Raw genomic sequence first — 13,281 nt, forward strand, 5'->3', positions numbered from 1 at the left:
GCCATCACTTGGCGTCCGTCGCCGTCCGTCGTCGTTAATAATTATACAAAACTCTTCTCCTCTGAAACTATTTAACCAATTAGAACCAAACTTGATATGAATGTTTCTTGTGGTATCCTCCATAGAACTGAAATGGTGATTTTTGTTTCGTCGAAAAACATGGCCGCCGTTTTCTAGGGGTAGGGGTAATATTTCTAACATTTTTTTTTAAATTCTTTCTTGAAAATTAGTTTTGATGGTTTATTAATGTAGAAAATAAATTTAGTCACGCAATAACTTGTAGATTCGAATTTATACAAATTCTCGCGGGAGTCGAAATTCCCATGTTTTTTTTGGAATTCAAAAAATCGCCACAAGTCATCAACAGAGTTCCAGGTGTATCAATTGTGATCATATTGAACGTAGATAACAAATAAGATATTTTTACTATAGAATAAACACTCCAGGGTGACTGGATAGACTACCCAAGTATATTTCGTTCAGCATTTTTCTAATCGGCGTTGTGACGTCTATTTTGCCTTTTACGGACTGATTTGAAGTTACACTGGATCGAAAAGTTCCGGGGTCACACGTCATCATGAAATTTTTGTCCACATCACGTAAAGAAGAAATCACTGCACGCAAAGAAAAGAAAATACACATAAAGTATTTAGAGATCGACATAACGTACGGATGAAACGACCTCACGTTATAAGAATACCACTGCACGTAAAGATAAATCCACATAACGTAAATATATGTTGACATAACGTAATCATAAAACGACAGAACGTAAAGACAAAAGTACAGAACGTAAAGACAAAAGTACAGAACGTAAAGACGAAATGACAGAACGTAAAGACAAAACGACATAATGTAAAGATGTTCCTACATAACGTAAATACGAAATGACCACATGTAATTATAAAACCACAGCACGTAATATAAAATTGACAACACGTAAACAAATGTGTATCTCATCAGACAGTTTAGGCGTTCCATATGATAGGGTTTATATCATTGGTTTAGTAATCTGAAACTAATCAGATGTCAGCAACTCTTTAAAAATTATGTTACAACCCCCGAGTTTTAGTCATATAGTAGTAACTTTTACATGGTTTTTTGGATTGAAAAACATCGATTGGAGAATCAGAAACACTATAGAATGTAAATCACGTATAGCGCGTCAATATGAAGTGTGGGATCGAAGCCCAAGGCACACTACCAATTCAATATCGAAGATAAAGATTTATATTACTAAATACGGGTGTGTCCTTCGCTGTCTACTTTGTATGGTTGGTGACGTATATATAAAAAGATGAATTTAAGGATTGATCGCCTGATTTTCACAAAGGATCGACGGATACAATCGACATAGTTGCTTCATTTTTTTTCGTTGTTTCTGTCTTTAGTGTTATATGTCGTCTTCCCTTGAATTATATTTACTGTTAGGTTTGACCTAATCAGAAATGTTCTTAAATCACCTCATATGTGTATTAAATACGTATTATAACCTACCAACTTCGCCCGTCGATTACTTGCACCATGAGGACAAGAACAGTACTAGTTCTGTTTGTTCTGTGTTCCGTTCAAATCGCTGCAGCTAGCCATATAAAGACGACGAATCTGGGGATAAATTAAAGCGGCTGCTGTTGTCCGACCCAGATGTTTTGGCTGGAAGACTATCAAGTCTTGAGAATGCAATGACACGGATGAACAGAGCGATTGAACAACTCAGAACCGAAAACCAAGAACTCAGGTCAAAATTGCATAGTTTACCAACAAATAAAGGTAAGAATTCATGTGTGTCCAATGATAATACAATTATTACCTCTAAGAGTTAATAGACCATAGACCAACATAAATCCTCTCCTAGAGGGATCTTTGTAGACCTATCTGGGGTTCATTATTGGGGTGTCTAAAACATATTTATCCTTTATGCTAAAATATAAGTGCATCGCTAATTCATGATTGAAAACACAGTGAAGGCCTTTGGTAGTGCGTAGAAACTGTTTTCAATTAGGAAAAAAACGGCGTCTAGAAATTGTTAGGTATCATAAGGTATAAAGACTATACACGTTCATATTTACTGCCATTAATGTTATAAGACCAAAATTGCAATTATATTTCTATAGAACAATTTCCAAACAATTATCTCCTCTTGATACAGTTAATGTTTGTATTTTTACCATACACCATATTTACATTTTTGTACATCATTTTAAACACTATTAGTTAATTGAAAATACATATGTCTGTATGATTTTGCAGATGACAGAAAAAATGCTCGATGTACTAGGTATGATATACCTTGGCGATTGCTTTTTAGTTACTTTATGTTCTTTGTTGTGTATGTCTGGTTGGTCTTTGTCCCTGGATTACATTCTTTTGATTACCGCTATAACCTTGGTTCCCTTGATTACTCTTTGAAGACAGGTAATAAATATAATTCAAGTACAGAGTACGCTGAACAAAATCAGTTAATCTTTAAATCCATTATTCCATTAAACTGCTTAATATAATTCGCCCTTCAAAGAGAACATCTGCAGGACAGCAATTTTATTTTCTTCATGTTCACCGCTGATAACATCAAGTAAAATGCCATGATTATATTATTGATGACAAAAATAAAGAATGCACATAAAAGGTATAAGGTAACGTATGATGGACTGTATTTCTTTTACAGTCGAAATATTAACTTTCCATCCTTGAAAGTTTGAGTTAAAACTCGAAAATTCGATATTTTAAACAATAATCTTGTTACTATGTAAACTTTGACAGTTTCACTTGTTTTAAACTCGAAATTTTGACATTTTTTTTATCCTCATATAATTCGATTTTTATGGATTTTAATTATAAAACACAATGCATCTTGATTTAATTAACGTCGTTAATGAATTCGAAAATTTGGGTGGTTTGAATTTCGAATCTTAATTACCCACCTATTTCGATTGTTCAAAAAGTCAAAACTCTTACTTTAAAAATCTCAATTAAAATTTTACTTTTTTTAAAAAAATTTCGACTTAAAATGATTAGTTGTTCCTACTACGATACAAAAGATCAAACTAACAGCAATAAAAACTAAGAACCGGTATTGCGTAAATAATTCCATTAGCAGCTTTAAAATATTGTGTTTATAGATCAAGGATCTGATATGGTTTATTCAGGTAAGAAATACCTAGCTTGAGAGAGTATATTTTTATATATTTTTCTTTTTGGTTCAAATTGCATTATTAAAAGCATTTAAGAACTAATTTCGTACGATACGAGTCAAATCTAATATGGCCCCGTGCAGGTCCGGGTGTTAAAAGAATAGGCCTGCAGCAGCGCTAAGCTTGTCGTAAAAGGCGACTAAATAGTGCTCAGAAACCTGGCCGGGGGCTAGGCGCTCTGCCCACGGAGCAATTGGGATGTGTGCCCCAGGTGGTGGAATGGGGTACCCCTGGCGTGTTACATGCTGGGGTTGTCAGGCTATAATACGGAAAACCTGACCGCAAACCATAGTGGTGCACCGTGTTGGGAAAGATGCCACGTTCCTCGCACGTTAAAGAACCCTGCTGTGGTATTCGATAGGAGTAGGAACCTTTGCGCTCCGCCACAGGAGGCTAAATTGCCCGACCTTACCCATCCGCCTTTTTCCAGTGGCAATGAAAATTTGTCGACCCTATTATCCTTGTGACCCATCCTTTTTTTTTCATTTCATGTTCATTTTATCATCCATTTCATGTTCATTGTCAGAAATATAGCTGAAATATTGCTGCTCGGACGTTAAACCCCAACAAACAAACAAACAAACAAATCTAATATGACAGCACATTTAATTAAAACCATACACTAGTACTTACATAATTATGGAGGACGAAGTCCTCATAATTACGATTAAATGAATAAACCTTTGAACTTAGAAGCTCTGAGAAGCTGATTTCATTTCCAGTAATACCGAGTTAGGATCTTTGCGAGTTTCGTACATGTATCTTTTACCCTAACAAATGTAACGGAGAGTTTTATACCTCGCATCTCAGAGTTTTGTTAAAAGACACATTAATTGTGCTTTTTTAAACATGTAGGCTTTATAAGTGCAAACTGGTATCGTCATGACAACGTACATTACGGTGGTCCTGCAAATTTTTTTGTGTCTTCCAAATAATCCACAACTGTCGAATCAGACGGTTGATGACGGAAGCTATATTTATGGGACCGAATTTTTCACGAATAAATTTATTGCTGGAGCTATCCATGAAGATGTTCCTTGTACTGTGTGCAAAATCCGAAATGCTTCATCTGTATTGATGATTCCTGGACGAATGTCTTGCTATTCTGACTGGAACCCCAATTTATTGGCTACTTAGCGTCAGGACACTATACAGAAACTGCATCAAATTACATTTGTGTAGACAGAAATCCAGAATATATCCAAGGAGGTAAAGCAGATGTTAGAGGTCGATTTTTATATAAAACGTCATCAAGATGCGGGACATTGCCATGTCCCCCGTATGAAAGGAGCTAGTCGATATTGCGTGTCGTTTGCTCTAAATAAATGCACGTATAACACGTGTACCTATGCAAATTTCTTGACTTCTCGGACAAAATCGATGCAATTGAATTCATGCGAATCGTGTTTTCAAATGAAATTACCATGTAATTAAAAAAACGTAATTGTGATATCGAAAACCTTGATTTAGTAATTTCTCTGTTATATAAAGATTCCTTTTGTTAAAATCCGAAATATTGTTACAAATACGAGAAAATTGAACAAGTTGTGATATGTAAACACCATATGACGGAGATAAGGGACGTCACAATTTACAAACGAATAGTTTACAATAAGGAATGGACAATCCTCCCTTTTATCGAAAATTTTAGTATTAAGTTTAACATTATCCATATTAATATTATGATCAAAAAACGGATATTCTTATCATCAATATTAGCTTTATTCAAAGACAGTTCCAAAGGAAATATATCTTTAGTATAGATATTGAAGTCATCGTTGCACATGTTTGGAGCCAAAATATCTTCAAAATTTCTAAAGGTGTTCTTACATTCCTCTGCTAGATATTGTTTGGAAGGGTCTTTATTTATCCTAGCCATAAAATATGATTCGTTACAGTACAGAAAGAGGTCCGCATTAAGTTGTGTACAATTGGTCCCCATGGGAATTTCAATAAATTTATGATAAACGGTTTCACCAAAGCGTTCGAAGATGTTGTCTAACAGGAATTCGAGCACTGACAAGATACATAAATTTTTATTTTATGAAATAATGTGGAAGTGTAGTGTATGAAGTTGAAAAATAAACCTGAACAGATTCGGAAAAAAAACACATGGGCATCTAATTTATCAAGCACTTCAAATGAGTTTTAATACTTCAAAAATGTTAATGCCACTATTTTCATGAGCTTTGTTGCAAAATCTATACTCAGATTTTTATTGTATTGAGCGCTCTAGTAAGTATATAGAAATCAGTCACTTGAAGAGGAAATGAATATATTTATAAGGTGATTTTTGTAGTTTGGAAAGCCAATACAGAGTAGGAACTTCCATCATACTACATGTACTAGGCTCAGTTTGTAAAGAGGAAGTGACGAGTTTGAGGTTGTTCACAATTTCACTTTCCAAAATAGTTAGTTGGAAATTTGGTGAATTCGTAATTTCCTTTTGTAGGATATCAATACCAAATTCACGTCAAATTACAATAATATTATTTGCAGCTTTATCAAGAGGAACAAAAACAAGTGCCTTGCTGAGTCTACTTGTTCACGTTTTATACAATACGAATCGAGTGAGTCCTGGATGATATGGCGACTGTTTTCCAGTTTATAGTTGCTAGAGGTCGATACTTAGGTCCATTTTGAAGAAATTCTTTTAATTCTCGGTCGTTAACGACATTCAGATTACCTGTAATAATATGGGAACTGGGACCAAAAATATATTTGGGTTACTTCAATTTCAATTGGCGTATTGACCTTAATGTTCACATCTTTGAATGATTCATTATTATTAAAGACATATTTACGGGTTGGCTTTTGGTAAATATAGTAAATAGATGGGATTTAAGTATTGTTAAAATTACAAAATATACCAGTTTCATATATTGTAAATTTCGATATGCTGTATTCGTGTTTAAAGGAGTAACCTCTCAAATATGTAGGAAGATCATAATAAAAATATTAGTTGTATACTAAACTACTCATAACCAAAACTTAAATGTATGGTCATTTAAAATTCCACCTATGCTGATGAAATTAAAGTCTTTATGAATATATTTAAATTTTTAAAAATGCTTTTTGTGATTTTCTGGACGATCAATATTTAGGAAAAATTTGGAATAACAGCAGGCAATTATAATTTAAACTGTTTCATATTTTGGACTGCTGAACGAAATTTTATTACAAACCTCTAGAATAGTTTGTTATCGAGTGACTGGTGTTGAACATAGTTTGATAAGTGTTAATGACGCCCATTGTTTTTAGAAATTGTAATGAGGTTTTAAACCGTAGTATTGTTATTTCGATGGTACTTATATCTCCAATGAGTGGGCAAGAAATAAAACCAACTTCAGAGTTCAAAATTGAAACAGTAAATACAGACACAACAAAAGTTTTTTTGTGATATAATATATAATAATATATGATATACCCATCAAAGTTCAACTGGAACCACGTGTTCGTATGCCTTAGTCGATCTTTTTAGCTCTTTTTAGTGAACTGGTGACAGCTTTCTACCAGATAAGCAACTTAGTGGGCATTCTAAAGTTGTTTTACAATTCAACAATCCACGCACTAGTTTAACTTAAATCTAGTATTGTTATCATTTTCATACAGAATGTTTCAATCCAACGCTGTAAGTATTTATACATAGTCTTGAAACATTCATTTTTTTTCTTCACTAGTACCCATACGAACAAAATCTTTCACACAAGAAGTCATGATGGCGTAAGTTGCTTTTAGAGAAACTTAATCTTAATAAAAGGTCAGGATCAATTCTTCCAGTAGGTTTGTCAACAAAGCTATGGATGCAATTAATTTGGCTAAGTCTTCCATCACAAAAACGTCATGCACAAAATTCCCGCGTATTTAAAATCAATACCGATTATTTCATATTCCTATACTTCACTTATTGCAACCAAACTTTTCAATTATAAAAGACTAATTGCAGAACTTCGAGATTGAAGAATACAAGGTTAAACCACCTGACTGTTCTGCAAACATTCTCCATTGAAATATACCGGTCACGTAATTACGGGAGATATAAACATCATCGAAAACAAATCTCTACGTAGGCTCTTTTCTAAACGTCCCAATACCGTGAACCATGCTCCATAAATTGGAATTATAACTTTAAAGTTCTTTCGGATGCTTTGGAGAACTACACAAGAGTAATAAAAGGAACCAAGATTATAGCGGTAATCAAAAGAATGTAATCCAGGGACAAAGACCAGACATGGAAAACAGACATACACAACAAAGAACATAAAGTAACTAAAATCAAACATACAAAGTAACAAAAGTAAATGAGCAACTCGGACTCCACTAAAAACTGGAAGCATGGACCAGGTGCATCTTTAGGGTAAGCATCCTCTGCTGTTCTAGAAACACCCACCGAGTTGCTCATAAAAAGTCAAGTCCGGGGTAGACAAACGAGGAAAGGAAAACTATGACCCGTTGAATAAATCAGTTTTCATGGTGCTGATGGATACACAATAACGATCCACGAGTTCATGATGACGACCATAGAACTTCTGTAGTGATGACTTTTATCTTGTAGCAACATAACCCTGTTCCAGAATCCTATTTATTAGAGTTTTAGCGCGATACAAAAACTCTGCGTAGTTTCAGCAAGCTCTGGCATAACGTACGAGTTGTGATATGAACACTCCATACGCAGGAGCCGAAGGGATGTTGCCACAGATGAAAAGAAAGTTGACAATTCTGAATGAAAAGTCATCACGTTTGTCGTAAAGTTTGGTCAATAGCTTTCCTTTACCATCGATTTCTAAGTGTAGATGAAGATATGAGGCTGACTTCACAGTGTCTGTAGTATCCTTTATCTCATGTTCTTTTGGGTAGATGCGATGTAATCAAATCCCCGAAATTAGGATTGTTTAAAGATAATACGTCATCTATATAGCGGAAACTGAGATTGAAGGATCTAGCCAAAACGGTATTCTTTCTTTCTGATCAGATCAGCTATAAAGTCAGCCTCATAAGAGTGAAGGAATAGGTCAGCAATTAAAGGAGCACAATTTATTCCCATTGGAATGCCGACCGTTTGTTGAAAAACACGTCCACCACACTCTGTATATTTGAAAGATGATTTGGAATTATTTCTTACAAAGTATGAGGAATCTCTACCAAGAACTATATATTTGTATCTTTGTGTACCGTCTTTTTTGAAAAACAATGATGTATAATGTTTTTTAAGTCGGGATTTTAACTGGGTATGGGGAATAGAAGTATACAGTGTTGAAAAATCATAGGTTTTAATGCTATCATATTCAGATAATAGTCTTCAACATGGAAAATGGATAAAAACAAGAACAAAAGACATTGATTCTCTGTCAGGATGGGTTAAAGCGGTATATATGGTCTTTTAATTTCGGAACGTATGAAAGCTGTAAGTAGGTCAATGAGTGTCAATGCTTCGTTTAATATAACTCATTTCTGTCAGCGGGTAGCAATTCAATTAACACCTGATATCCTTAGTAAAAAGTCAAGAATGCAATCTTAATGACAATGCGTTTATTTTGATCATAGACGATCAAGGATCTACGTATACACAGCTTGGCGGAAACATTGCACATCCGCTGACTCAGAAATGGTTTATTCAGGTCAGAAACACATTTCTTGATAAATTATAAAATAAAACTTGTCTTCATCGACATTTGTTTTTTACTTTTTAACATTCATATATAATAATAATAATAATAGTAAAACACAATTTGTTTTCCTTTATTAGGCTAGAAAAGATAATCAGTGATCTATGAAATTAGTATAAACAAGTATGATAGTATTGCACCTGTCATTAACCTATTTCCCGTTTACAAGCAGTTTGGAAGCTTATACATCCATTCGTACTGCGGCTGTTCAAGTCGAATTATCTTATTTTTTATAAAACGTAGTTTTTACTGGTGCAAACTGGTATCGACATGGCACAAATCATTACGGTTGTCCTGCAAATTTTGTATGTCTACTAAATAATCCATAACGGTCAAATTAGACGATTGATGACGGAAGCTGTATTTACGGGACAGAATTTTACTCAATTTTGTTGTTGTAGCAACCCACGAAGATGCTCCTTGCGCCGTCTGCAGAGCCCAAAATGGTACATCTACACTTATGATTTCTAGACAAATGCCTTCCTATATACCTGGCTTCTGCCCACTTCCGCGAAACGGCATCAAACTACATTTATGTAGACAGAAATCCAGCATATTTTCAAGCAGGAAAACGCAGTCTCATATAGTCGACTTTTGTAGAAAACGTAAACAAAATTCGAGGCATTACATTGTCCTCCATATGCTGATAACGAGTCAATACTATGCGTTGTTTGCTCTAAGTAAATTTTATTTTGCTTATGTGTTAAATGTTCAAATATCGGTCGTTCTCAAGTGTCTATAGGTTGAAAAAAAGAGTAAAAATTGGTGCCAAGCGTAAAATTATACGACGTGCTGGTTTTGTATTGGTTGTTCCAAATCATAATGCTGTGTTCTTCCGTGTGTGCTATCTCTAACAAATTTATCTCTGGGCGTAAAACCAAGATTCGAATTTGGATTCAATTTTCGTCATACTCACCAACAGTCTATACAACAATACAAATATGATTCGATCCACGAAAACGGAAGAATATGGAGTCTATGGAATATTCTTCTGAGAGTTGAGGCAAGGCGATTGCACCTGGGATGGCCTATAGACGCCAGTGTAAACAGATATGCTGACAATGCCATCAAACACGACAGCACAAGGCCGGCATGAAAAATGCGTCGAAGGCTGTTATGTTAAAGGAATTCTACACAGTAAATCGCTGATCCAATGGATTTTTATTAACCCCAAGTGCATGTGTCTATTTATCAGGAAACAATTTTAAATAGTTTCCTCTCATCAGCAGTATTAAATATAAATACCTAGGGAAATATTGTAGAAAACGGTTTTAATAAACAAATTCAATAATGACGGACCAAGTTCACTGCATGGTACAATTGTGGTTGTCTGCTGTTCGTAGAAAAGTATTATATTAATCTGTCAACTTGACCTTTTTCTTCTACTTGAAAGCTATACTTTTTTTACTTTTTTTTTAAATCTTTAAAATATGGTAAGTATTGAAATATATTGTGAAAGAGTAATCAAAAGAATGTAATCAAGGGACAAAGACCAGACATCAGACACACACAACATAAAGCATTAAATTACCAAAATAATACGTACAAGGCAACAAAGTAAATGAGCAAAGGAAAAAAAGGGAATGATCGAGAAAATTGATGTTTCTATACCTTAATCTTAGCTTTACGAGACTTGGTAAAGTGTCCCTGATTGGTAAGAACTGATAAGAATTAGAACAATTAAGACCTACATTTGTTTGTTGCTTTCTTGTATGTTAGCAAATGGAATATTTATTATAATTAGGTAGTTCTTTTCGTTTTATTCCTTATGTTTTAAACTACATTGGTTATAACATAAAATTCACCTTTAGTAAAACATACATATTTGAAGTATTTCCTCAATAATGTCTTATAAAAAAGATGGTACACCTAGATACAAATATATAGTTCTTGGTAGAGATTCCTCGTACTTTGTAAGAAATAATTCCAAATCATCTTCCAAATATACAGAGGAAGATGTTTACAAAATGCTGGAATTTTTAATCGACAACATATTTGTCCAGTGTGGTGGACGTGTTTTTCAACAAACGGTCGGCATTCCAATGGGGACAAATTGTGCTCCTTTACTAGCTGACCTATTACTTCACTCTTATGAGGCTGACTTTATAGCTGTTCTGATCAGAAAGAAAGAATATTGTTTGGCTAGATCCTTCAATCTCAGTTTCCGCTATATAGATGACGTGTTATCTTTAAACAATCCTAATTTCGGGAATTTGATACATTGCATCTACCCAAAAGAACTTGAGATAAAAGATACTACAGACACTGTGAAGTCAGCCTCATATCTTAACCTACACTTAGAAATCGATGGTAAAGGAAAGCTATTGACCAAACTTTACGACAAACGTGATGACTTTTCATTCAGAAATGTCAACTTTCCTTTCATCTGTGGCAACATTCCTTCGGCTCCTGCGTATGGAGTGTTCATATCACAACTCGTACGTTATGCCAGAGCTTGCCTGGACTATGCAGAGTTTTTGAATCGCGCTAGAACTCTGACAAATAGGCTTCTGGAACAGGGTTATGTTGCTACAAAATTGAAGTCATCACCACAGAAGTTTTATGGTCGTCATCATGAACTCGTGGATCGTTATGGTGTATCCATCAGCACCATGAAAACTGGTTTATTCAACGGGTCATAGTTTTCCTTTTCTCGTTTGTCTACCCCGGACTTGACTTTTTATGAGCAACTCGTCGGGTGTTTCTAGAAAAGCAGAGGACGCTTACCCTAAAGGTGCACCTGGTCCATGCTCCCAGTTTTTAGTGGAGTCCGAGTTGCTCATTTACTTTTGTTACTTTATATGTATGATTTTAGTTACTTTATGTTCTTTGTTGTGTATGTCTGTTTTCCATGTCTGGTCTTTGTCCCTGGATTACATTCTTTTGATTACCGCTATAACCTTGGTTCCCTTGATTACTCTTATAGACTGGACCTACATGAAACTTACTATTTTCGCACCTAAACTTCCGTTTATATCTTGGTTCAAATATAAGTTTGTTTTAATATATGGGGATATATCCAGTAATATTAAACTTGGCCCGAAAAATAAACAGGCCGTTTCAAGTCCCTTTGGTTTTTGCATAAAAATAAGTGAAATGTGTGCTTATTTTGTCCTCGTTACCATTTTGGCAGTTCATCTATGGATTGCATAGATATCTAAGTGCAAAATGATTATGTAAATTTGGGAACAACACCTAATTTTACAGCAATTTTCTTTGCGGGAGATTTTGACCACAAGCGTCGACGACTTAATATTCCAACCATTAAACGATACCGCATTATATCAACTTTTGACAAAATGTTTAGTTTATTAAAGTATGTAGTCAATATGTCCGGATCGAAAAAAACACATAAAACTTCGTAAAAAAGAAATATTAAAGGGTGAATAGAAACAATATATTGTGGGGTCATTTTGACACGTAAATATTTTAACAGCATGAAATATGTTTGTTTGGGTTGAGTCATCTTTTTAAATAAAAATATGCCAATCAGTCTTTTCAGTGGGTAAGTCACTGTATAACAGGACCGAATACTAGTATTTTTAAAACAAATTTTACCATTTACTGAACGGTCATGCCTATGAATCACAGCATCATATTTGGCAAATATCAGAGATTTACTGTTTCTCTTCAACTTTCTAAAACAAAAAAAAATGACCTGATTATAAGAATTCTTAAATTTGGGTGGGGGCCGTTGAAAAATTTAGCAAAGGCAAAAATCTAGATACCATGTATACGGTTGTTAGCTTCTTTTTCAGATCAAGGTTCTACATACAGACAATGGGGACGAAAACATTGTACATCATCGGACGCTGAACTCGTTTATACGGGTAAGTTCGTGCATGGGGGGAATGTAGGCAAGTTAGCAAATGTAGACTAGTTGATCAAAACCAACATACTATTATGTCGCGTGAGTGAGATGGTATGATAAACGCTATACATTTTTATTTGTAACAAATGCTTTATTTGGCAGAAGACATATACACGAAAAATGTAACTGGTTGAAAGCATGAAACGCGGTAGACAATGATGTGGACACCGATTTCTAATATGTAGATTTTTTTTTTTACTTTTTCGGAAAACATCCTTATATCAACACCAACGCGAGTATCTATTTGGTTTCAATGCAGTTTCTAGCTCTGTGAGCTGAATACATTTAACACTTGGAACGCTATCCTATTTATCTAAATGTTGACCAATATCATTAAATAATAAGTGACTATAAAGTTTCGTTACATCAGGTTTTGTTGGTGGAAACTGGTACCGCCACAATGAAAATCATTACGGAGGTCCAACCAACTTTCTCTGCCTACCGAACAACCCAGATAATTCCAATCAACATATAAGTGATGGGAGCTATATATATGGCACTGAATACCAGACGAACACCCTTAAGAATAGAGCCTTAAATGAAGATGCCCCTT

Source organism: Perna viridis, chromosome 12 (assembly GCF_037379345.1).
Source record: "Perna viridis isolate PV_CMFRI_1.1 ecotype Kerala chromosome 12, ASM3737934v1, whole genome shotgun sequence".
Classification (NCBI taxonomy): Eukaryota; Metazoa; Mollusca; class Bivalvia; order Mytilida; family Mytilidae; genus Perna; species Perna viridis.